Source organism: Anabas testudineus, chromosome 8 (genome assembly GCF_900324465.2).
Source record: "Anabas testudineus chromosome 8, fAnaTes1.2, whole genome shotgun sequence".
NCBI lineage: Eukaryota > Metazoa > Chordata > Actinopteri > Anabantiformes > Anabantidae > Anabas > Anabas testudineus.
In genome coordinates this window covers 7,920,727-7,948,117 of record NC_046617.1, presented here as the reverse complement: position 1 = coordinate 7,948,117, position 27,391 = coordinate 7,920,727, and the positions used below count along the sequence as shown (strand labels likewise).

Genomic DNA, 27,391 nt, shown 5'->3' with positions numbered 1-27,391 from the left:
GGAATGTGCAACAGAACACAGTGCAGCGCATCCTGCTGCATTCTTAGAGATATAGTGAGGATATCTCTATTAGAGTTAGACTTTTACGTCTCTTCACGTTAAACAACATAAACAGGTACTCTCTCTCTCTCTTCTTGCTTTAAATGCAGCTACCTCAAAGAAATGTGCAACCCTTTGATGAGGGGCTGTGAGCTGATGTTGTAATATTTTGAAGGATTACAAGTCATAATGGTTCGATTCTACGCATATGCAATAACTTCAATCAGTGCCAAAGAACAGCCTCTTTTTTTTTAAATCTATACTCACAAATGAATTCCATGAATTAAACGTGTCACATAAACATAAATCAAGTTTACATGACACATACTGTAGATGTACTGGATTTGATGTGTGTAATAAGTGTAATCTGCATGCTGATGATCCAATAACAGGTCACCAGGTCATGGTCATTGGTCATTAGCACTGCAATCGTCCTGAGTCATGTACTTTTACTCCCTTTTGATGGGTACAGTATATTCAGGCGATCAAATCCTTCATCAGTTTTTGATACGGACTCTCTACAAACCTTTTGGACTTGGCTACATTACTTTCTTCCAGCAATAGATTTGGTCTGTAAATGTGAGTTAAACACAGGCTTTAACCTAATTGGAAAGGGAATAATGTTCTAGAGAGAGAAGGTTAATGAAATATTTGACGTGCTCCACAGTAACTAAACGCATCATTCCTCATGGCATTTTTGCCAGTGACAACCTACAGGAAGTAGGTTATAATTGGCAAGAGGTATTTTAGGGAGGAAATAATTTGACCCACCAGCAGCTCCAAATGTCAGAGATGAACTTTAAAATGCTACATGTCTGTGTGGGAATGATGTGAAGAAGCGAGTGTGATAAGAAGCATCTTAAAAAGTATTTAGGATTTTTACTTTTGGTGTAAGAAATAGGGAAGAAACCCTGTGGATACACTCTGGGTGAGTACTGAATCACTCATCCGTGAGTATAATATTAAAATCATTTGTCTCTCCCTAGGAAAATAAGGAATCTGTTTATCCAGTCACTCTGAAATTCACTCACTTAAAGCCGACCTCCCACACAGAGTCCCTTCAGACAGAAAACCTCGACTCTGATCTATTCTGTTTTATTCTATAACAAAATGTACATTCTGCCGGATGGGTCCGTCTGATCACTCATACAGGAAACATTACGGGTGAGCGAGCGAGTGAGAAATGAGATATGCGAGTGTCTGATGGCGAGGGAGGATCTGGAGTCTGTGACTGTAAGAAGAACAGTGAACAGTTTAATCAACAGCTGCTTTCACCGCTGAAAGAAGCGGTGAAACATAACATGCAGATAAATTATTCTCCTTGATTAGCAGGTCCAACTCTGACACAGAAGGGGGGCATGTTTTCGTGTCTGGGGTGAGGCAGCGGTACGGGAGTGAAGGCAAACATATTGGAGTTTTGCAGATGTGATGAACAGAGGTCAGATGGCTGGCGAGAGACTAATTATGGTGGAGTGATTTGGACTAATAGGATCTGAGCCTCTGCACTGAGGTCAACTCCTCCGAGGACAAAATGATCATCAGTTCGGAGACCACACTATACGTCTCCCTGCAGGCAAACCCCCGACTCTAATAATGCCATTACGCAAATGCTTCTCATTCTGTACCCCTCAGTCATCCCTCACTTTCATCACTTTCCTTGTTCTGCTTTTTCAGGCCTACTCATTTCTTTCTTTCTCTCACTCCTTTCTCTCATTCTCCTCTTTGTGTTGCCTCTCACGCCAGAGGCTGTTGAATTATTGATGGGATGTTGAGCTGGTGAGATTTCTCCTGCTGTGGACTTGTTTGTTGGACTGGGTTTGCGTTGCTTTCTCTATTCTGTTGTCACACTGTGTCTGCGTGTGCAGATGCGAGTGTGTGCACTTGGGTTTAGCTAATCAAATCCAGCGGTGCATCGCCGCAAAGACTTTCTAATCAATTAGTGCTCGTTGGAAACCGTCACTGCATTTTTGAGGAGCAGAAATGTATGCAAAACAGCACAGTAATGTACACTTCCTGAACGTGCACACACATACATACACACACACACACACACACACACCTCTCTGGTTTGGTCATGCGAGTCAAACAGGAGGAGGACAACAGAATGATTTACGGCACTTGTATAAAGTTTGCTTGTCTGTGTATCACTGAGCAAGCAATAACAATGTGCAGTGTAATCTTCTTGGAATACGAAATGTCCCCGGCCAGGCTCATGTTTGTTAACACGCTGCTCAATACTGGATTTAAAGGGAGGTTATAAGTTGCGCCTTGGTGCCGTTTAAGTGGCTGGATAATACAACAATTTCACCAACAAGTGTTTATTTAATTCAATTAATTTTAGATTTTTTATTTGAATAGCCGATTGATCCAACGACTATCTAACAATAATAATCTTCTGCCAGAGAAGCCTGCGCCTTTATCACTAATTTCAACATGAAATCTATGAATGAAGGAACTATGTCAGAGTTGAACTTCCATCTTATGAGATTATTCATCACAAAGGTTGACATGTATGCATGGTAAGAAAAGTGCTGTTCTCTATATTCTTCACATTTAAGGTGAACCCTTATTGACTATTTCAATGCGCATGACCTACACTCACTACTGTCCCTGAACGCACCGAACACGTGACGATGACTTGCTGCTAACACTATCTCTGTAATCAGAAATGTGCTTGATTAATCTGATTTATCTGCAACAGGTTCAATCAAAAATATTTGTTTAGCTCAACAGGTGTACAGTTTTCACTGTATTATTTAATGTCCCACTTGGACGGCATAGAGACCCTCTTGAGGATTACTAATGGGACTATTTGTCCCCCTTCCTGACAACCCTGACTCAAACACTAGCTACAAATTCACAGATTGCATGAAAGCCCTTGTTTAGGCTACGCATCCCAGCTGACACTCAGCCACGCTTCAGTTCAGCTTAAAGTCCCCGGGAAACACTATATTTAACTAGGCCCTGAAAATCAGCTCTAATGTTGTTTCTATAGTTGCATTACAACATGCTGCATTCTCCTCACTTCGCTTTCCCTCTGTGAATAAATAATGCTTTTCCCTGGATAATCACAAGACCACACAGTGCAGAATATAGCCATGCCTACCCCTCAAAGCAATTAGAGGATTTAATATGGAGTTTTTCCTAAAAGTGTTTATGTGTATTAAAAGATCACCCCGTACAAAGCAAGGAAATTTATTCAGGCCGCCGAGCAGAGATTTCCTCGTAGCCTCTCACTTCACAACCAATCAGCGGACAAACCTGCATTGTCAGACACACATCCAGAGTTCCCACTGATCTCGACTTGGATTTTGGCTTTTAGCACTAAGGCACTTGACATGAATATGTAAAAAGTCTTGGGCTAACCTATTTAAATAAATGTATAAATAAATAAATTTCTATCCTGAGAAGATATTTTTGAAAAATGCTACGGGGAACTTCAGCTTGAAAGAGACCTTGAAAAATGATGAAGCTCCAGGGAGACCTTTTTCCCTTCAGCAACCATCAACAAATTAATTACTCTACACACTCTTGATGAAGAGGACAAAAGTAGAGGCTGCGGTAGCTGGGAGACAATAAGCCTCATGTGTAGCTGCTAAAAAAGAGTTATTAGCGTATGGTGAGACACCGTATCGATCTGCCCGTTGATAGAGAAGCCAATGAAAAACCATGTGTTACTGGACCCCGTTAAAAAATAAACACAGGTCACCAATCAAGAGGAGAATACTACACCCTAATTACACCTGGATGAAAACACAAACTCCACTTGAAAAAGCAAAAAAGAGAAACACAGGCATGAACTGCACTCCGTACTGTCCCTGAACACCCCACCAGGTATGTAATTTGTCGTTATTAGAAGCTGGAGTCTGCCACGACTGGGATGTTGCTTATTCAGAGAATTTGCTTGTTTCATCGTGCTTACAGTAACAAGTCAGGTGCAACAACACGAAGTTGTAAACTAGTAAAGTCTCACCTCACCTCCCGCCTGCTGCCTGCTCTGTGTTGAGGAGTCGAGCTCCACCCTCAGTTACAGAGAGCTGAGGCTGCAGCATAAACACCATAACTGTATTTTCAGTAACTGAGCTCTGAGTCACTGTCATCTTCAAGTGCTAATAAAATGCATCCCGGTGAGTCATTTGCACCGGTCCACCCAAATCATTTTCCACATTAATACGCAGTCATTTTCCATTGTATAAGCTTGTGAAATGCTGCAGATGTGTCTGCAGTCAGTTTTTTTAATAATCGCCCGGCGTGAGTGCAGACATCAGCCGGTGTCGATTAAGAATAAATGTCAAAGATCAGCCCGATCAATAGGCCGACCGAATAGTGGGTTACGCTGTGGTTAACTCTCTGTAAGAGGGTCATTTAAATACAGAGGGTGAAATAAAATTCAAAGTGCTCAGTGCAGAAGTAAATACTGCACCAAACATTTATATTTTTGTGTCGTTTCTCCTTTAATGAGCTCTTTTCAGGATAAAATGATGTAGATCAGAACTAATTACAGATTTCGAATGCTGCAGCTCATTAGTATCACAAACCAAAGCAGGAAGTCAAACTAAACGACTTGATACCAGCTGAATGGTGGTCCTGAATCCCCCAGGCTGCTCTGCTTTTCCACTCTCCAGTCCTCAGAGTTACTGCTGCTAGGTTTTCTTTTTTCCTCATCGAGCCACCAGCCCAATTTGTGTAGTGGCCCACTAGGAAAAGTGCAGTTTCTCCCAATGGTTCCTCTGCCATTGCCGTCAGGTAATTTTGTCACAAATCATAGCTTTGCAACAGCGTTGGTGTGTACATGGGGCAGTTTTCACTAATGCGTATGGAGTGAAGAGTGTCACTGTGGAGCTGTTGTGGGAGGAAGGTTTGGATGGGATCCAGACGGAGCCAGGCTAATATATTGGCCAGTAGTAGCTCATTGCATGTGAGCAAGAAATGCAATGTCGCAAAGTTTGTAGTTTGTGAAACGCTGTGACGAGCATGTGTCTTCATCACAACTCGGAGTGAGTACAGTGCATCACGGTTATCTACAAATCTGAAGACAAATTCCAGGGGAAGACGTGTCCAAAAGAAGGCTGATCGATAACAGACAAATGTACTCCTCTCAAGTGCTTGAAAAGCAATTCAACCGTCTTAGCTCTGATGTGTTTGTGAGAGGAAAGAGAGATAGAGGGAAAGGGGAAAAGTAAACAGCGAGGCGGGGCGGAGGGTGGTCAACAGAGAGCCTCAACGTTAACATTAGTGGGTGGCAGTAAATCGTCATTAGCCGTATTAGGGGGACTCGTGTCTTGTGTTTGCTTGCATTGGTTTTACCATTAAGCTGATTATGTGTAAGGCTTTTAGGGACACGTTTATTAATGCCAATAACACTGTTTGGATTAGGAAGGAATCCAAATCATCTGCTCCACTCTGCTCTGTTTGCTATTCTGGGAGACACACAGACAGTGTAACCGTCAAATCTCTCTCTGTCTCTCTCTCTCTCTCTCACTCACTTACTGTGTGTGTTTCTGTCTGACTCTCAGTTTTATGTATGAGAAGATTGAGGTATTCCACACACACGCACACACACACACACACACACACACACACACATCTAACATTTGCAATTTCTGTTGCTTATAACAAGCCGGAGCCAACACTAAACCAGGTGACACCATTACATTCACAGTCAGTAGATGTGAGAAAAATAAATGTACATATACTATACCAACTAGGTTATGTGTGCATTTACACACAATGATGTGAAAGAATATTCAAAAACCCCCCCGATGATTTTTGTTCACAACATTGTAAATTATAACTGTATTTTTGAGGCAAGAGTGATGTAAAACTGAAACAATAGGGAACCATCCCAAAATTCAAAGGAAAGACTTGGCAAAACATCCACGTATCTGCAGGCCTCCTCTACTCTAATGTCCCCTCCATATAAAGTTGACTGTATGGCAGGAAGAGTAACATTGCAAAACTCTAGTGTTGTTTTTTGTGGCAGAGTGTAAACAATATAACACTGTAGAGGACTGAATTTAAATGATTCAACATTTAACATTAAAACAGGTTCTGAAGTAAATCCTAAAGATGTCATGGAAGAGTTGAGTTGTACTGTTATCAGCTGCTTCTAACAAGAAAGAAAAATGTAAAAATAATATATGTATAATCACTGAAATCATACCATTGATCTTCAGGGTTTGCTTGGATCCTGAGCAGCTTGCTGATGAAAGACAGTGACTTCATTTCATCACTGCAATTTCACTTTTACTGTATCAAGTATTTTTTTTTCCCCTCACTGCAAAGCCAAGGATCATGGTGCTCAATGATTTAGTTCTTATGCTTGCATGTAATTCCTGCTGGATTTAATAAATACTTCACACTGCTCGTTCACATCCACACTTCAGAGGTCAGGGAGGAGCCGCATAACATTCACACCTTCGTCTGTTGCTGGGTTATGTGACTATAGTGTTTTATTAAATCAAACCAGTTGTTTGTCAAGTTGTATAACTTGAAGAAATGTTTTATATAAATCGAACATTGATTCTAAATAATCAATAGATTCACAAAAAAAGAAAAAAACCTAACCAACTTTAAGGAGTCTCAACAGACAGTAATGCTTTGCAGCCTCAGGGCTTGTTTTTTGAAGTTTACAATGTGGGATCATCTGAGGGTGAAGTTTCTAACTACTAGCAGGAGCTCGGACATCCGCACTGATTATTAAACAGCACGAGTTACACAGATAACCTGCAAACCAACAGAAGTGATGCCGATAGCATTTTCACAGCTCTGTAACCACCAGGCTTCACCTAGAAACACACAAATGACGTTTTCTCCGCAAACTGTGAAAGTGGGAAAAATGGAAACGATGACGAGAGGCGTCATTCTGCAGAAATCTATCTCAGGAAATCTATTCTGACCCCCTCAAACCTCTGCTTTTATGGCCAGCATGCACTGTGTACCACAAGCACCTGCAGGCACTTGTATAAACACACACCCACAAAATAAAAATCACTTGTGCTCACACACGAGCTACATCGAACACTGTTCAGCCTAATAATCTGGTGTCCATGCTAACCCGGCCCAGTATAATGTTCTCCCTCAATTTACAATTCTGAACCCTGTTCACCTGCTCTTTTATTCAGTTTGCAGCAGCTCCACAGCTCAGAGGAGTGCTGCAGAGACGGGTCGAGTATGTTTTACAGCTAATCTATGAATTCAGATGTTTAGATGTTTAGATGTGGCTGCAAGGCAAGAGGGAAAGGATGCAGAGAGCAGGGACGATTTAATTTATGTGAAACAGAAAATGCTACTAAATGTATGTGCCAAATGTTTTGATAACACACATTTGAGATATGTCATGGTCCGGTTGGTTTCCATTACCAGTTTGAAACTGATTTTTTGTTTGACCAGTTTCACCATGAGGTCAATGGCTATGGCTGACTGACAGCATGAACTAAAAGAGAGACAGGGCAGAGCTCTTTCATAAGGGAAAAGACATTTTTTAAAATCTGGGCTCAATCAGTCACAGCTTTAGGTCTTTCAAAGCTTCTCAAACATGACATTTCTTTGGATTCATTTTTTTTTAAATAACAGAAAACTGCAAATTGAAGTATAAAGGAACAGTAATGATAAATAACAAGCACAGGCAAATGAAGGACCCTGACTGCGAGGAAATGAAGACACATACTGCCTGCAGCTGAGCTGGCAGCTGAATTGTACAAGTCTTCGAGCCTGAGCACAAGACACAGCCATGAAACAAACCATATGAGCCAAGAACATGCCAAATAAAATCTGATCAAGCCGTAATTGCTCGGCATGAACAGCTGAAAGTTTTAATCAGCTGCCATTAGTAAGTCCGTGAATCACTCCAAACAACTGTAACGTTTCACAAACCTGATGCTACAATAAGTCCAGTGAAGCAAAAACAGCTACGGGCTTCAGACACTTTGGTGACAAATAATGATTAATTACATTGTTGATTAATCTGATATTTGTTTTGTTTTTTTTCATTTTGATAATTTCATAGTTTGAGCTACACAAGATTGGAAATCACTAAATAAAAACACCCACTATAACTTCCATGTTACTCTTTATTGTGCTGTTTTATCCACACAATACAAAATAATATTCTCACACTCATTAAATATTCTATTTACTACATGTACATTAAGAACAATTGGCAAATTAATATTTTTTAAAAGTTGGAACACTGATACTGTCTTTGGCATGTGTGCTTTAACAATGAGCAAACAATTAACTGGATCAAGTTTCTGTCATCTCACCATCGTTGTAGCTCTAAATGAATATAGATGTATATACATAGATGTGCACATATATTGTATATGTTAATGTATATGTAATCTATAAACAGATTGTCAGTAATTGATTCATTCTTTGAGTTATTTATAAAGCAGAAGTTATTCCTCACTACTTGCATCTTGTAAGATGCAAAGAATTGTTATTTCTTTCTGTTTTAAATCACTGTAAGATTGAATATTGTACTGTAGATCCAAGTTCTATATATATAATGAATAATATGAATATTAGAATATTCATATGAGATAAATATTCATGCTGACTTAGTACTGGTGCAGACCATCCTATCAAACCTGTAGTCTAGCCATAATCCATCTTTTAAATATTGAACACTTGCCCACATTAAGATTTTAAAGTTGGCTGCTTCCAGAAAAGTATTTGCACCACAAATATTGTATTTGGTCATGTTTTGATTAAAGTATAATTGTTGGGTGTGTGGTAAACACAGATATGTACAGTGGAAAGGTTGTCTAACATGCAACATCGTATGTGGGAATATTTGCTGTGACTATGGAAACATCTGTTTGAAGTTAGGTTTAAGATTATTTAATCTGCCACCACCATACTGTAGATACAGTGTCCAAATCAAACTAGAGTGGAGGATTAAACTGTAAAGACTTGCTATAACAAGGCTGTTGATTCCCAGCAACACAGCCAGTGAACTAGACCTGACGCTGAACTGGCAACAACAAGCAGGACCCAGGGCCTCTCTTTCTCAGTCTCATCGACATGCTGCAGTTCCCTTAGCAACGGACGGAAACATCTGCCTGGTGTGGGATCGCAGCACCTCAGGGACCTCTGGTGCTAAACATTTACAGTAAACGCTTCCTAATCAGCCCTGTTTTGACAATGACTTTTACCACTTTTAATTAGAGCTTATCACTAAACTTTTACACTGCAGGACAGAGAGATCACTGTCATCACTTAGTGTAGTTTTATTGCATATATTTATAATTTTATTTTAATCTTGTGCTTTATATAAATATTGACACATAATCTAAGCTGGTGCAGTCATTGATCAGCTCTCATGCTCTATCGATAGAGGGCCTTTCTTAAACTAATATAAATATGAATATGATGTGTTTGTGTATATAAATCTTTTAATATTGGAATTGCTGTAGAGAGATCAACCACAACCCCAAGTTCACTACAGCTATGATCAACAAACCTATCAATGCCAAATCCACAATCGGTCTCTAAACTTCTGGGAAGGCTCTCTTAAAGGTTTGAGGGCTGTGGTTAGATGTCTATAAAAATTCAGCCAAGTTCTTCCACAACAAACTGACAAAACCACTGTTGAACAAATTGGGAAACATGTTGCCTGGAACAGTGGTTCAGGAAACATTTTCTATCTTTGGAAGCAGGAAATCTTTAATGTCAGGCCAAATCTGAAAAACTCTTCTGGCTAAAGGTACAGTACAGAGGTGTCCATTTACCCTTAGTCAAATAGTGGACACTGTGTGAGGAGAAATCTACAGATGAATCAATAGGACCATTTATATCCACTGGAGTCCTTTAACCCATTGAAATCCTTCTTTTACCCACGCACACAGGCTGTATGTCAATCACAGACAGACACACGTACACTGTAGAAGTGGTGTGCTCGTCTCCTCCTGTCCTCATTAGTAGGCAAGGCTCCCATTCATGTTTGCACACTCCACTGTTCTGACTAAATGAGAAAATTAATGAGCCAGGGTGAGCCAGAGGGAACACCACAACCTTCAGTGTCTCTCCCCTCAACTCCTTCTTGGTCCACTCATTGTACTCCCTCGCCTATCCACTCCGTCTCCTGTTCCCGTCTCCCACATTTGTTTAATTCAAAGTTGCTGCTGTAGCTGATACCTGCCATAGATCTGTATATGGCCCTTCAGTAAACTCAGAAGGTGACTTGACACTACGCCTACGGACACTTCGTTTCAGATGATTCCTGAACTTAAAATCCCTGACTTTGTCCAGGGGGTCATTTCCATAAATTCTCTGACAGTGTACACATATGGATCAAAAAGATATAAATAAGTAACCACAGTTTAATAATGAATGTCTCATTTACTGGCGTTTCTGAAACTCGCAAATGGATGTGCACAGTCAAAAACATTTGTACGTGAGTTCAAGGGAGTGTAAGTGAGGATTTGGATGACTGATAGAGTGAATAAAGTGTTGTTCACACTGCCTGACCTGAACCAGATACTTAATTCATTACCTGCCTATAGAGAGATAGAGAGAAACTGCATGTTTAAAACTCTAGTTGTGAGTCCACGTTTATCTCTTCCTCCCTCAGTGGAATACAAAGAGCGCAATTCTGCAGTATGGACGACAAATGAAGTTTGAAGTAGAAGTTTTTGTCTCTGGCCATTAATTTTGTCGGCTGCATTGACAACTCTTGCAGGAATACAACCATTAACTTTGTGAATTAGCTGAAATTTTAGCCTACAGCCAACTTTAGATTTTTTTCCAGCAGACCCGTATATAATAAAACTTTCAAAACAATATTAGAGTTATTATTAAGTTTTTGACGGGTACTTCAGCACTACGTCATGGAAACGATAAAGCCGACACTGGTACTGAAATTTGCTGCCAAACTGGGCGAACAGTATCATTACAATTTTGATAAACTGTTTTTTGTAACCTAATTCACCTAATGTACAACAAATAAACACACAGCACCTGAATTCCTAACATTTGAACATGTACCTTCTTGTCAAAAAAGACACTAAACAACCGTATGATTCGCGTGAAATTATAGAGGAGCTACATTTCTCCTAGTGGTCAACAGTGATAACTACACGATTTCCTGCAGCAAAAAAAACACTCCTCACAAAATAGACACAGACAGTTTTCCTTTTTATGCTTTTTTTGCCATTAATGTTCTATTTGTGCTTTTTTTCTGAGCTAAAAAGGGAATAAAAACACACATGTGCACTGAAGACTGCAGAATCATATTACGAAGCGAGGAAAACCTGTCTTCTTCCTTTGGCAGATGCACCGGGCAAGACAACTTCTCAGCTGCTAAGCTAGGGCTGTACAATCACTGTGAAATCAAATTATGTACAAAGAAACTTTTTCAGTAATCTCACAGTCCAAATAAAGCTCCAATTCCCTCCTGCCAAACTGTGCAGAAAACTCGTTTCCTGGACTTAAAACCCTCAGCTGCTCTGTTGCTCTGTGGTTATCCACATATGAGACTGTGTAAATCAGAGAGAAAAAACTACAAGCCGCTCCATTAAAGAGCTGCTGTGGTATTGTGTTATTGTGTTTTTGTTACGTCTAATAACTGAATGGGTCTGGAGTGGGGGGAGGAATTGCAGCAATACCAGCGAGCACACCCAGTAATTTAATCAGTTTTAAAATAAATAAAGCATGACTACCCCCCCTTGCTTTTTTTTCCAAACAACACACATGGCCTACAGGAATCACATGAACTGATGTATAAGCTGAGATACGACGCTAATACATTAAAAATGCAGCCAGAGTATAGCAGAGAGGTGGTGAGTAGATATTTATCACAGCGAGATGGATGAAGATACAAACCGGCTGCCATAGAGAAGCACAACACAGTGTCAAAGCAAGCTCAAACCTACAGGACATCAAATTGACCATTTTGGCTTCCACGTGACGAGTCCTCCGCTGCGTAACCTTCTCATCTCATTAACAGCAGAACCTCAATTCATATTCTACGTCTGTGTTAAGACACGGCCTCAGGGAAGGGAACTTGAGGATGCTCAGAGTCTGTAAATAATAGATGCAGTTTAGGGAGTTAGAGACTGACACGCACACAGAGTGGATGTGTCAGCAAGTGAAAGGAGGAAATAAATGAAAAGGTGGTTTGATCAATCACAGAGGGTTTGAAAATACAGTCTTCGTTTTTTGGGGGGGGGGCTGTTTCGTACCTTTGCTTAAAGCTACATAAAAAAAAAACACATACACAAAAAGGATTGCAAACTTGTTTACTCAAAACCATCATGAGGGAAAGTCATTTGAAACAACAGAAGGTTGAAATTATTGGAAAACAGCCTCAAAAGAGGATCAAAGCTCTTCCACAAAGTCTTCACAATCTCTCCCCAGGAGACAGATGTGTGCAACTATTTCTTTCTTTTGTTCAGACAAATGGTTCTTTTTCTCCTTTGAGTGATCATCCAGATCTGAAAGAAATTCCAACTAAGTTAATTGATTGAAAGATTAAAAAAAAGACAGAATATGCCTTCAACTAGCTCCACGGAGGAGACACTAGAGGTTCGGGATCATAGTACAATCCAGCTTCTTTATGATTCCATAAATGTGGTGAAGTTGTGTCACTCACCGATCTAAACACCATTCTTGATCTCACATAAGCAGACATATAATTCCAGTTGAATGACATTGGATTCTAGTTAGTCTCTTATTGATTTGAAAACTCGGCTCTGAGACTCTTCGGTCAGCATTCCTGTAAAGCGGCTCGGTTTTCCATAAATACATTTTCCAAACAATATCCAGCGATAGTAACAGATAATTTGTCATGTCAAATTATTTCAAGAAATAACATTCAGTCATCTTTAGTGTAATCACCGCTACATCCCCTAGCCCAAACAAAACGTCCTAAAGGAGAAATAGTTTGGTGGGTCCAAGGTGGGGAATCCCATTAGTGGGAGACAGGGTAATGCCCAGGACGGACGCTGAAGCATGTCCGACTGCTGCACGCTGCAGCTCTGGATTGATTGTCAGTGTGCAGGAGAAGAGAGGAGGAGAATGAGATGGGGAAGCCATGCAGTCGACCCCTATATCTCTCAGTCTATCAATACCATTTGTCATCTGTCATGCCCTTGCCCCCACTGATGCCCTGTCTTGTTCTGAACCCGTTATTCATTCAGACATTTCCATACTGGCAGACAAACCTGGGTGCAGCATCTGCTTCTTAACCTCGAGACAAATCACTTGAGAGAGTCTGACTGATGGATGGTTTCCTGAAAGCTGTGGAGAGCAGGTTCTCCCGAAACAGTTCGCTGGCAATTAATCATAATCACCGTTAATAGTAAGAAGCAGAGTTTCAAAAACTGTTTGGAAAAACCTGGCAACAGAGGCATTTCAGTCTGTATCCTCTGAAACACAGGCCTGAGAACACTTTATTACTGTCTGCCCACTCTCTCTGCACTTCGGCAATCTAACACTGCATGACCTATGTCTGATTAAAAGCTTTTTAGCCGGTGAGAAATAGTCAGCTCGATGTGAATCTTGGGTGTATGCTCACACTGCTCACACCGGTATAAGAGCACTCAGTATTCATCTCATTTAAGCACAATGCATAGTTAATGAGCAGCCATACCAGTCATATTCAGTAGTAATGGGAGCGGCACAGACAGAATTCCAGCGTTTCAAAGGTGTATTCATACATTTTATCTGATATATTAAAGCACGAGCAGACACAGATGGCCTGAAATTATACAATGGGCATGGAGAAGTAAGTGTCATGGAATCTATGATGGGAAATGGGTAATGAAACGGATAGGAAAGGAGGTATTGCTGTGATAAAAAGTCCAAATTTGGATACTCTACCAACTGTAACTTCTGTTCCTGAGTTGGAGTTAGGTTTATTATATAGTGTAGACCAAATATCCTGATCTTGGATTTAATAAAATTCCTGCATGTTGCATCATTTCATGTAGTCCTTCACTATCACACTGCCACACTGGAAACACTGAGCACAGCCATAGTGTTGCTATTAATACCTGGGCTTTTCCTCGACACGTCAAACTAACTGCTGTCCTGCACTTTACATGTTCTTGAGTTATTCGCAACTTCTTGATCAGTTTGCTTGAGATAACAAGAAAAAGTAAAGGTAGACGCATTATATGACTTCCTCCTAGCTAATAATAAAATAATTAAAAAGCACCCTGCAGCACAATCCTCTGTTAAACCAGTCTCACGTATACTTTTTAAAAGCAGAACAAGTCCCCTCATCCCACGGCCACCAATAAAATAAAACAAAGATATTAACGACTTTTGTAAACGAAACACTGGTCTGAAATACAATGATGATGCATTTCCACCTACTGTATTGGTCTGGCTATTTCATTCAGTCCAACATCGGACAAAGGTTTGATTCTGTTACTCTACACTAATCGTTTACTATTTATTCTCCATTCATTCTCCAGATTTTCCTTTTTCATGTGGTTGTTAATTGCAATCTTTTCTTTGTCTTTGTCTTCTTTTCTTTGAAATGCCTCACCATGCCATTTCCTTTAGGAGTCTTGCTAAGATCATTGTTAATATATTAGCAACAGATGTCCAAATTATTTTAGGGTTTAATTGTCTTCTAATGGTAAATTGATGAGTTTCTCTACATTGTGATTTATTTTCTGATTTGTTGAGTTTAAACAAGTCCGAACTTTAAAGTGCTCCTTTCGAACTCTTCTCTTGAGGAAAAGCACCTATAAGGCCGTCTTGATCTCTGATTGCATGATGAGCTCCTGCCTCATCGTGCAATCAAATCAAATGCTAATTTCAAACCATTTGTGAACATAAATTGAATAAAGGCGCGGTGCAAATCGCTCCACACTTTCAGGTACAGACATCTGTCTCTTAAGAAAACTTTTTTATAATAAGTATATCTTTAGTTTTATTTTATACATATAATGTATATCGTTTTTAGTTTTTTGTGAATAATTGTAAATTGTAATATGTTTATTTTTTGCACACTTCTGTTTTCATTCTTTTGCACCTTACCATTGTTTTGTAGCTCTCATAACAATTGAATTAGCCCACTGTGGGATCAATAAAGATTTATCAATAAAGATTTATCTTATAAATGTGGGTGGAACACTAATGCATTTAGACTGTATCAGTCAATAATCTCACTGCTTGGGTGGTAAACAAAAGCCAAAGATATGATAGTACATATTTCTGTGGTGCTGGTTAACTAATGAAGCAACAAAAAATGTGTTGTTCATTCACATGCTCTAAGGGTCTTTCTGACCAAATGAGGTGGACGTTTGATACCTGCGCACAAGGGCATCATAAATTGTTACACGTTCACACAGCAGCACATTTGGCAGCACGGCTTTCTGTGCACACTAGTGTTGGGAAGTACTACGGCGTCCCCATGGTATTTGAAACAGCAATTATATCCATTTAGTTACCGTCATGGAAAAAAATCTGGTATTCCTAACAAAACGATGTGATGAATGAGTTGATGCAGAAAGGCACTTTCGCTCCATTCCTCTCCAAGCATCAGAAACATGACATGAATTTCATGATTACACTAAGTTTCATTTCATTTTAATTGTCACCTATCCGCAGCTATGAAGGTCAAAATGGCAACTGCCTTGTTCGGTGTTTACTGATTTTGAGCAGCACATCTAGTCAACACTGTTTTTGTTTCACAGTTATGTGAAGTTACAGTTTTAGGAATCTTAAACCTTCATCAAAATAAAATATGAACTTTAAAAAGATTAGTCTTTTTCTGTTGTTCTGAATACATGTTTCTAATGAAAAATATTTTTAGAAATGACACAGTAAAATATATGTACAACCTTAAATAAAATCAATTTCTATAATGTATGTTGACATTTCTATCTACGATATCCGTCTACACTAGAAAATACATGTCATGCGTGGGTGGAGATGTATTCATATATATATCCTGTATTTAAAGTTTGTTTTATTTAGTTTCTATTACATCTGGTCTTTGACTAACTTTTTAACCTCTGCCAAATGTAAACAAACACACTTTGTGATATTTCACCTTTTCCCCTCATACATCTTTTTTTTTTACTATTTTATTTATTTATTTATTTATTTATTTATGGTAACTTTTTCTGGACAATGAAGATATAATGTTATTAGTATCTCACTATCCACAGTTTTCCAGTGCTAGCAGAATTACAGTACAACTTCAGGGGGAGGTTACATATGTTATGTGAACAAAGCTTGTAATATAAAATGACAGATTATTTCAGAATTATTATTTTCAGACCATTTTACAACTGTTCAAAATCTGATGCCAACAACAACCTTCTACACTACTGCTGACAGAACAATAAATGGGCGTCCTATACATAAACACAGATCAAAAGTGAGGAGATAACTTTAGTTAACAGATTATAGGCTGATCCGAGTCAGTACAATCTGTAAATTGGATTATATAGTTACAGTTACATACTGTATTGCTCAAAAGAAATGTGGAGAATATGTTACGAAGCTGGACCAATCATGTATTTTATTCCTATTTTAAGCATGTCCTCAGTCATCTGTAAGAGATTCCACTGGTAATACAGTGGCTTTGACCAAATCATTACAGATGCACAGCCCACACACTGTCCATCCTCTCCTCTCTTTCTCGCTCTGTGTTGTTTTCTCTCACTGTTTCAGGCCTCCAGCCCACCAGAGCTGAGAGTGATTGGATCAGACATCAGTACGCCTGCTTCTCACAGCACAAATGCAGGAACACACAAAGAGGCACAATTCAGGGATAATCACGCACACGGCTGTGGACATACACAATCTGGGAAAACTTGCACTGACCACACGGATACACACAAAGCGTAATAATAAAGGCATCCAGTGGATTTAGAGGCTTTTTTAGCCGCTTGGACTGACACCTGGGAAAACCAGGATTCCAGACTATTGCCCAGTGTAAAAATTCTCTTTTAATTAATGTACACAAAGATAGGCCAGTCAGTGATGATGCACATCAAAGAACTGAAGAGAAACATAGTTTGAATCACTGATTTAACACTGAATCAGAGACTGACTTATGTGTTCTGTCTTGTTTTATTGTATTGAGTGTCCAGCAACATGTCTGTTGATTTTCTATCTGTGTATTTCCCTATTCTGTGTCACAGAGGTGGGAAATCCCTTATTTGTTTATGTATATTTGTTACATAACATTCAATATTTATGAAACAGAGCATCTCAATCTCTAATTGGATCGACACATATGTCCAAGTAAAATCATAAAGTCAAAAATAAATCATAAAATCTCCAGTTTACTACTGGTCATAAAGCTTTCATTTGTGGTAGACAGGGGTCAGCACTGCCATCTGAGCACTGATCTGCAAATGCTAAGCCCCATCCCCAGCAACAGCTGTCAATCATGGCTAACATACATTGTTTGCCATGCTAATCTCTGTCCACCACAACATTAAAACCACCACGTGATGGACAATGAACTGTTCGGGTTATTGAAGTTGGTCATTACAATATTGAGGTCCAAGCATTGGTCTTAGAGAACCAATTTCGCTGGACATAAATGTGGAAAGGATTATAAAACCATGTCCAAACAATCTGGCGTCCTACAGCGAGAGCGAGTATTCACAAATGGAAAGCTTTCAACACAATAGCCAGTCTTCCCAGGAGTGGACGTCACATCACATTCACCCCAAGGTCAGAGAAGTACAGAGATGCCTGTGGGGCATCTCAGACCCCACAGGCCTCACTGAGCATGTTGAATCTTAAAGTCCATGACAGCACAATTAGAAGAAGACTGAACATGTAGAGTGTGTTTGGAAAGGCTGACAGGAGAAAGCCTTTTCTGTCTAAGAAGAACATGAAAGCACAGCTGAAGTTCACAGAGCTGCATCTGAACAAGCCAGAAGACGTCTTGAGCAATGTCCAATGAAGAGATGAGACCAAAGTTGAGTTGTTTGGCGTTAATGCCAGTCGCCATGTTTGGCGAGGTTAAAGCAGAAACACCTCATACCCACAGGTGGACGGGTGACGACTTGGGCTTGTTCTGCCACCATAGGAACAGAGCACCATGTAGTCTTTGAGTCGACTATGAATCCCCCTCCCGATTATTATAGACAAATGTGAGGCTGACTGTCCAACAGGTCAAAATTGGCCCATGAAACAGGACAATGATCCAAAGCACAGCAGTACATTAGAAAAAGATACTGAGACGAATTATCTATTTTAAGCATTTCAGAGATTTCACTTGGTTGTATTCCCTTTCATGTATTTGAAATTCCTCTGCTGTAGTTTCGTCATGTATCTCCTGACAAAAGTGTCCAACTTGTCTGCTACCTAGATAACAGAGGTTAGATGAGAGTGTAGGAGGCGTAGTGAGGTCATCATAAATATGAATGTAATGGGAAAAAAAAGGACTTTCACAGACTTTAAAAGTTTTCATCAAGATGTGTAGATGTAGAGACAAATAGACTGGGTGAGAAAATTAGAGATGATTCATTTCCATTTTGATCTGGCCTGGGGTTTTTTTTTTTTTTTTTCGTATGCCGCATCTTAACTGACATTTTCAATCAGTGCTTTTTCACCCAGCTGCTTTCTGCAGTGATAACCGCTCGACACCACCGTGCATTAGAAAATATGAAAATGCATGTGTTATAAAACTTGTGAAGCAGATACAGATTTCAGACAATACACTATATATATAAATATATCACCTCATCTCATCTTTTGTTTTGTTTTTTTTAAGTGAGGTGTGAAAAAGAAAAAAACACTTCCAGGATATTTATTCAGCTACGTGCGACACTGGGCAAGTGAATAAGATCTTTTATTTCTTTAACATACGTTTTACTGTAGCACCTCCTATGAATTGCAGCACAAACCTACACAGTAGTCCTTTAAAATACTCAGGAATCAGCGTGTCTCACTCTATTAAGGATTTCAATATCCAACAAAAGCCTATGCTGCATTTATCATAAAGAAAATAGTTGATTTACATTTAAATTTCCATATTTCACAGCCTAAATTATCCCCAGATAAGACTGTTTGCGCGTAATGCTGCTACACACTGAAGCCCACCACGGAGTTGACTAGGTTGTCTTCTTGTCACTGAAGTCAATTTTTATAAAACTGCATCATATTAACTCCACTGGCGGAAATGTTCAATAAGAAAGTGTAATCAGTTTCACAACACACAGCTCCCAAAACATTGCTGCAACACAACCCTTTCCTCAAAAGAAGCCTCTCTTTTTGACACTGTATCATGGTAATGCAGTTTTAATTTGATTGGAGTATCAATAATTCACACTTTGAGGTGGTTTTTTTTTTTTCCCCTTTTCAGCTTTCCTGTCACACTAAAATGAAACTCTGCCATTGTACTGCATCTTGCACCAAAAACAGCTTGTCGTATGTGTCAAGCAGAAATATAATTACTAGAGCAGCCTCAATGATGGGTGAATGCTTGGACACACCTTCAAGCAACACAGTGTATTAATGTGATTAATTCAGACTGGAATGGCTCAAAACAGGGCACAGCAAGGAGTGAGGTGAATAGAAAATAATGAAAACAAGTAAAAGCGAACATATACGTGGTTTATTGCACAGCATAACATCCAGCCAGGGCATCAGAGGTGTTTCTATCTATCTGCTCTATATTATCTTGCTCCTGCCTCTCTGTGTGTCTGTATTACTCATGGGCCTACCCCAGTGCTGCACTGTCTGAGGCCCTGAGTGGGTGCTGTGCAGCAGGTGCTAATTGACAAATGGACTGATCCTAATCCTGCCTCTGATCCGCCTTTTTCCGTCAGTGACTCAGCACCGCTGCCAAAAAGCTGATGAGATAACAGCGTGAGCGACTCGTGCGACCGAGATCGATCCGTGCTTGCATTGCTGTGTTTCTCCACAGGTCAGCTAACGTTTTATTCCCATTTCCACTGGTTTTCACGCATGGGATGAGACGGCTACAGTGAGCCGGGCTGCCTGCTGTGTGCTGGACGGAGAAAACACAGGGAGAGTTTGTTCCTGTTTAACTACAGCCGCAGCAGACCACTGGACCACATCACTACAGGAAACATCAGACAGTGTGTATCCCACTGGAAGGCAGCAGGCAAAACTGTAGGAAGGGTAATACTGGTGATTTTGTTATTGACCCTTAACCCCAATCACCTTCTGCATTTCTTATATAGATATTATATGTATAATATCAAAGGGAAGGCAGGTGTGTAAAGGGTAAGATGATGTGCAGCAAATGATGACAAACCAAGATTCAATAATTTAATTATATTAACTTTTTGACTACACCTGCTCCTGGTCTTTAGTTTCGGGGCCCTGAGAAACAAAATTAAATGATATAAGGACATGATGTAACAGTGCTGTGTAACAGACCTATCACTTGCACAGGCTTTAGGTTAACAAAGTAACACTGTGTCAATATAGACGACAGAGCTGTCTATCAGCTGCAGCTCTAATGCGCTGTGTGCTGCGAGGCATTCGGGAACTGTACTGAGTGTAGGTCATTCGTGTCTCCAAATTGTTTAACTGAATTTAACGCAACATATTGCTTCTACATTGCTTCTATTTGAGACTTAAGGCCCACTGAAGAGATGAAAAACAGATCTGTGCAGAGTAATAGTGGGTATAACTTCTCCTAAATTAAACTACAGTACCCAGATACTTATGGAGGGAACATATTAGCCAGTGTAATGGAGTGAGGATCACGAACATGATTTTAACAGTCTCTACGGGGCTCTGTGGCACAAATGGATGAGAAATATCAGGTTCTGGCTTTACTGACAATGCTCACTTACCAGGGTCTGCGGGTTGTTTTGGCCTTTTAATGGAATTAGTTGTTGAGAAATTAAACAATAGTCTCAGCCTCCTGTTCCTGCAAACATAACACTAACAGAGAATTATTGTTGTGCAGTAGCTTCTCGTCACTTTTAAAGTCACGCTGAATACACTCGCACTCGCAGCTAACATAAAAAAAATTCCAACACATTATGTTTCCATTCAGTACAACGCAGAAAAAGCTGGATGTAAGCTCTTGTCAGTAAGCAAAACAACAGTAAACTCTACCAGCGCTTGCACAGATTCCCACCTCGGACAAGTTAAATTCTCCTACAATAATGTCTTCCATCTGACAAATGATAGCAGACTGGAAAACAGCTCAGCAGATAGTGAACTGAATGCATGTTCCTGACGATGTCCCACTCTTTAAGAGTAGGAAACAGATTTCATGTATGTGTGGTCAAGCTGTTCATCATATAATCTCTAATCATATAGTAAATACTCGTGGCATTACTTCAGTCTATTTATGTGTTATCAGTGCTGGGTTGTGCCAAGGTGATCAGATTATCAAAGACTGAAAAAACACTTTATTTATCACCAATCAGCAGAAGTGACTCTGCTCTTTCATTTTAAGCAACCTGTTTGCACTCCCTTTTCCATTTGATAGTCCTGACAAGTGGGCTGTGCAATTGACAAAACCCCATATCTCTATTCTCCATATGCTTGTGCGCTCACCGGCTCCGTAAACCATGTGTGACCACGGCTCTTTCCTCGACTTTGATCTGTAAGTGCTGGGTCCGTCTCTGCCGGGGCGGCGTGCATAGTAATTATTAAGTTAAGTGCTGCACAACTACTTTTTGTGCTTTTTGCGTTAATAAAGAGAGACACACAGCGACACAGGTAAACAACAGATAGAGGGAGAAATATCCATTCACCGGAATTAAGCAGACAAACATTATAATTTCACAGTAACTACGCTGCCTGATTAAATGAATGGATGAAAATGGAGGCTAATGGCAGCAGCTGTGCTGTGAGATTTGCTATACTGACATTTAAAATGGGAGATGTGGAAGATAGTTACTCCCCTTTGTCACTCTTCAGTGTTTTAGACAGACACACAAAAAAAAAAAAACATTCAGTTGGTGGTAATGAAAATATAATCAGTGCTAATGGTCAACCTGATACCGTGTTGAAGATCAACTCAGCTTCTTTTAATTGTGCGGTGAGAACATTACAAAGAGGAACAAGTGATCTTGAGCACTTAAGCACTTGGAGCTTATTAATTGCCAATAACTTTGTATTTTATTTTTTTATTTATTTATTTGCTAATTTTTTTGTGAATGTTCAGAAACAGGTCTGTGTCCTACACTGAAAGACCAGCACAGAGTTATTCATCTTTAAAAAAGCAAGACAAGAGGGACAGACGTTTTTGGTAACAGGCCATCTTTGCTTGTCATGTAGTTTTCCCCGGACAACTGCTTTGGAAAGGCAAGTTTGTTTTTTTTTATTTTAACATTACATCAGTGACCTAGATAAAACACCTCAGGCTCTTGTACTGTATTGAAAACAGCACCATTAACAAGATGTTGACAAATTTTACAATAAGCATTAGTTATTAGAGAAATGCACTGAACAAAGTGAAGGACAAGGAACATCATCAACATAAAATAATATGTTGGGTCACAGGTTACTGATTTTAAAAGAAAAACTTCAGAAAACCAAAAGGCCACAAAGAAAAACAACTGTTGTGGACGACAGGAAACACACCTTTATAACAGCTGGCCACATTAAGAACACCCTCCAGGTGATATTAGGACACGTGTGTGAAAGTCAACAGTGAAGAGAGGACGTCACCAGACCACATGATCTGATCACAATCAGCACAAGCCTTCATGTGAGTGAAGTAACTTTACCTCTGACGGTGTGTGTACATAGATTTGTGATGGATACTCATGCTCAATATTCTCGATAGAATAATGAATAAAGATTCAAGTTAAATCACATGTGACTTGAAGCTTGTTCCACTTCTGAGGACATCCATGTATGTTTCACCGGTAATCTCACACAATATTTCAGATATTCAGAGATTCGAGTCTGTCAGAAGCTTCTACTTGAATAGATTGCGAGTTAAAATTGTCAGGGCTAGACTATTTGTGGTTCCCCTTGTCATGTTCAAAGGTAGATCAGGGTTTGCAATATTGCTTAGTCTTCACAGGTGTCTCCATTCAGTGTGAAGTATTTTCTCATACCAATATAATATGTCTGAGAAGGACAAGCTCTGTCATGGGGACACGAGAATAATTCATCACATACTCTCACAGCTGTCACTGAAGACTTACCAGTGAACCTTCATGTGTATTGATGTGTGTGAAAGCATCTACACACACACACACACACATCATATCGAGAGAGAAAAAATATGAGGCTGCCCTCACTGTTTTTGTTATTGTTGTTGATGATGATGATAATTAGCTATTCATTATGTTAATTGTATTTAAGCCACTTTTGTGTGGATGAACACTTTTTGAAATGCTTCACCTCTTCATCCTAACACTTCACTATTAGCTGCTGTATTTACACATGAGCTCACTCTGACATTACACAGACTTTGTACTAAGGTGTTCGCAGGATAAAGTCGGGGTAATGTCCGAGCTGAATAACGTTTGCATTCTCACGAGCAGCTCACCCGGGTACATCTGGATATGTTCGGGGTGTCAGAGCATGTGTGAAAGCAGCTATAGACATTTGTTTAATATTTAATTGATATAATAAGGGACTGTGTTTGAAGACAATCTTAAAGGGGCAGAACTAAATTTAAGCAAAGTAATTGTAATACATTAGTGGTTAATACATTTATTAAATTCATATTTAAATTACATTTTAAATGCAATAATACAACTCAAGAAGTCTTAATCTACCAATTCTACACTTAGTGTTTCCAGAACACATATGCATTTATCCACCAATGTGGTGGACAGTCAATCTACCTGAACCTGGCAGCTATTCATTTTGGACTCTGTGCATCTCTGTGGTTCATCTCCACAGAATCTGCAGTGATCAATGCTATGCAAGTCTGATCAAAACTTGCACAGGAAACTATCTTGAATGGAAGAAGATTTCACAAGATTTAACAGGAAAATATCACTTCTGGCAAAAAATCCATGAAAGCCTCCACCTCTACTCATGTCTCAAGAGCAAAAAAAGTAACTGGGTAAAGCGATAAGGGCTAAAATACAGAACAAACTCCTGAAGATGTTTCACCCATCAACAAAAGCATCAGCACACAGCTTCTTAAACAGACATGTATTAACTTTCCCCTCATTTCCCGGTGATAAGTAAATTAAATTCTCCGTAATTCACCCTGCCCTCTTATCCCATTTTGAATCACCCCTTTATTACAAATAACCAATCAAATCTAAACCCTTTTTGTTTTCTCCACATGACAAATGTTGTATTTGATCGAATTTGTCAGAAACGCGTATTTGGCATTCTTATTTGTTTCAGTCGAGCACAATAAGGAGGTCTCAGACAGGCTGGCTGGCTTGTGGGTTCGGCTGCACTAATGCAAGTGTGTGTCCTTGTTTATCTGCAGCAAATAACACACTACAATCTTTTTAGCAAAATGGATGCTTGTAGATGGAAGGAGAAAAAACAAGATCTTTATAAAGTTAGACAGTCATACACAACAGACGCAAAAATTACAAAGCTCTTTCACCACAGACATTTAGGTCTTGGCTCATCCTGCTAGCCACTTAATTTGATTTAATAAAATTTCAGTTTTTCTCCCCGAGGGACCAGCAGTTAAAAGCATTCCCCTGTACTCGTCCTTGAGACCAGCCAATGCCATCATGGCTTTTAACTCCAGCTGCCCTCTCCATATTTCTGTTTTTACCTTGTACCCACTGCACTGGACTCAGCCTCTTGTTATCCTGCAGGACAGTTAACAGCCACAGCCTTTACTCTTCACAAATTTTGACTGAATACACTTGACTCTCTCTCCCAGTCAGGTGAACACACTTAGATACACTTTGGAAGAAAGAAATCAACATCATTTATTCTGCATGTATAGGTAAAAATCAGGTGATACCCTTGCTACAAAACACAATATGCGGCCAGGTGATGAGGATAAATAATACATCAAAACGTCATCACAATCGATATATTTGGGGCTGCTCATGTCTTGATTATTAGTGACCTCATCCTGTGGTCAGATTTTACGAAACTCCCTAGACCTTGTTCCTGTGACAATTTATTTTAATCCAATCTGATGTTTTTGTGGTTGGAAAGTTAAAGTGCCTAGAATAACTACAATAACATCAGTCAATTCATGCAATTTTCTCAAAAACTGCTTAGTTAAGATATGTTTCTTCCGATTAGGCCTAATCCAAACCTTCTCCAGAACTTGAAGCTTCCTCATCTTTTCATCTACAGCGTCTCTGTTACTGCTCTGGTCTGTTTCAATGTAATGTGCCAACACTAGCCCCTTTTACACTGTCCATTCAAGGTCGAATTATTGTGCCAAATTGCCGCCAACTGCTGTGTGTAAAAGGTAAAACACCAGCATGGGATGATGCTCTTTTTAATCACATCAGTACCACCTTCTATATGATAAGAACAAGAGCACTGCAGTGCCTTTAGGGTGGCATTTGTAAGTGTAAATAGGCAAAAGCATCTTAAAGAAGCTTTGCACCTATTCAGCAGGGTTTCTGTGTGAAAAGGTCCCCTGTGATACTTACAGCTGTGTAAAAAGATTACGAGGGCAACATTTTGGCCTTTTCAGAGTGTCAATAACAAAAGCTGCCTAAAATAGAGGGTTAACCTAATGATAAAGTATCGTATTCTCCGTCCTAAAATGTCTTATCTTATGATTATAAAAGAAAGTTAGATTATTACAGAAAGAAAAGAAATTTTACAGAGGCCACATTGTCAGACATCAGCTATGAATCAGCCACATGAGTAATTCCAAAATCCTGTTTTGTTCGTTCACACTCGGAAAGAAAAATCTACGAGACAGTTAAAAAGATCGGATTTGAGCCATTTAAGCATGTAATGTGAACGTATCCCATTTGTTCCTTTAAAGTGATTTATGCAGTTAGAACAGTACACTAACACCTACAAATTAATGCCAAAACAGCTTCACCTGCACTCAGCTGGCATTCAACAACGTCCATGGCATCTTTCCATATACACTGGATGTTGGACTCCATTCAAAAAAGCCAAAGAGGGAAACTAATCACTTTAACAACTTGCAGGATTTTCTGCTAAAACTTTGATGAGGACAAACAAAATGCCCTAAATTCAAACTACACACGACAGAGGGAAACCATTAAACTTTTTATGAACGACATCCAGATGTCTTTAAAAGAGCAGGACTACACTGTATGAGAGCAAAGGTAAAGCACCTCGCCTACAATGAAAGACCACATGCGCTACTGTCAGAAGAAATGATCACAGTTTCATTAATTGTATTAAGCTTTCACGAAAATGAGCCGAGTCACAGGCCACAGCAATGTCGAAGCTTTTAATGAGGGAGACAATAATTTAAACCATCATCTAGTAACTAACAAGGACATCAAAAACATCGGGATTTCTCTGATTTAGCTCAGCAGGCATTTGATCATTTATGTTCCCAGTAATTAAGAGCGGTGTAGGACTGACTGGCAAAGTAGAAAAAAGGCTTAAGAAGTCATAATGGTTTGATGTCTTATAGTCTTATAGGAGTGGGTCAGGCTTCAAATCCCCTTCTGCTTTTATATGAATCACTTATAACGGGTTTCACAAGCTGAGCAGTGCTTCTTTACTACAAGACGTTTCATGGACGTCCTTAAAAACACAATAAAAACATTAAAAGATGGCTTGCCACACATCAAAGTTGCTCATAGGGTAAACAAACTTACCAACTGCCGCTGAAACGCATTTAGCTGGGAGCTGATTAACTTTTTTTGGTCCGTATCTGCACCCCACCCCACCCCCCACAATGCCTGGAAACTGATTCTCCTTTTTGTACAGCTTCTAAACATCTTAGAAACGAAGGCCAACAAATAAAACTGCCTTTGGAAAAAAAAAAAAGAGAGAGAGAGAGAAAATCCTCCCTCGCAACCTGTTTTGCCAACCCTCCGAGTCCCTGAGCTCATAACCAGCATCTCTGTGTTATCTGAGCTTATAACCACCTACTGTACTGTGCTAATCCACGCTGCCTGCTACAGTTTTTTATAAAGATGAATGATGGAGGCAATTGGCTACACCAGCATACACGCACACATAGAGCAGGCATTTGCATCTAATTTCCCGCTTTCCTCTGGGTCACAAAAAACCTCAACCACAAGTGAGATTTGCAAAAAAACAAAGAGGAATCTCGTGCAGTTTTCAGGAGAAGAGTCAGAGGAGTACGTTTGTGCAGCCCGATGTGATAATTGTCATCATTTTGTCTAAAGTGAGACATATGAGTGCATCGGCAGAAAGGCAGAGGTAGAAGGAGAGGATGACAGGTTACCACCACTGGCAGAGTCACTGAGAATGGCCCCTGAGTCACAGCAGGGAGCTCTTACAGACATTTTTCTCATCCCCCTCCGAGCTCCATCTCGCTCGTATATTCTAACAGCCTCTCTGTGGTGCT

At 39.7% G+C, this 27,391-nt stretch overlaps 1 protein-coding gene across 1 annotated transcript in view; it reads right to left on the bottom strand.

Moving 5' to 3' along the window:
* Nucleotides 1-27,391, bottom strand: part of asic2 (acid-sensing (proton-gated) ion channel 2) — a 261,492-nt gene that overhangs the window by 211,154 nt on the left and 22,947 nt on the right. The window lies entirely within an intron of this gene.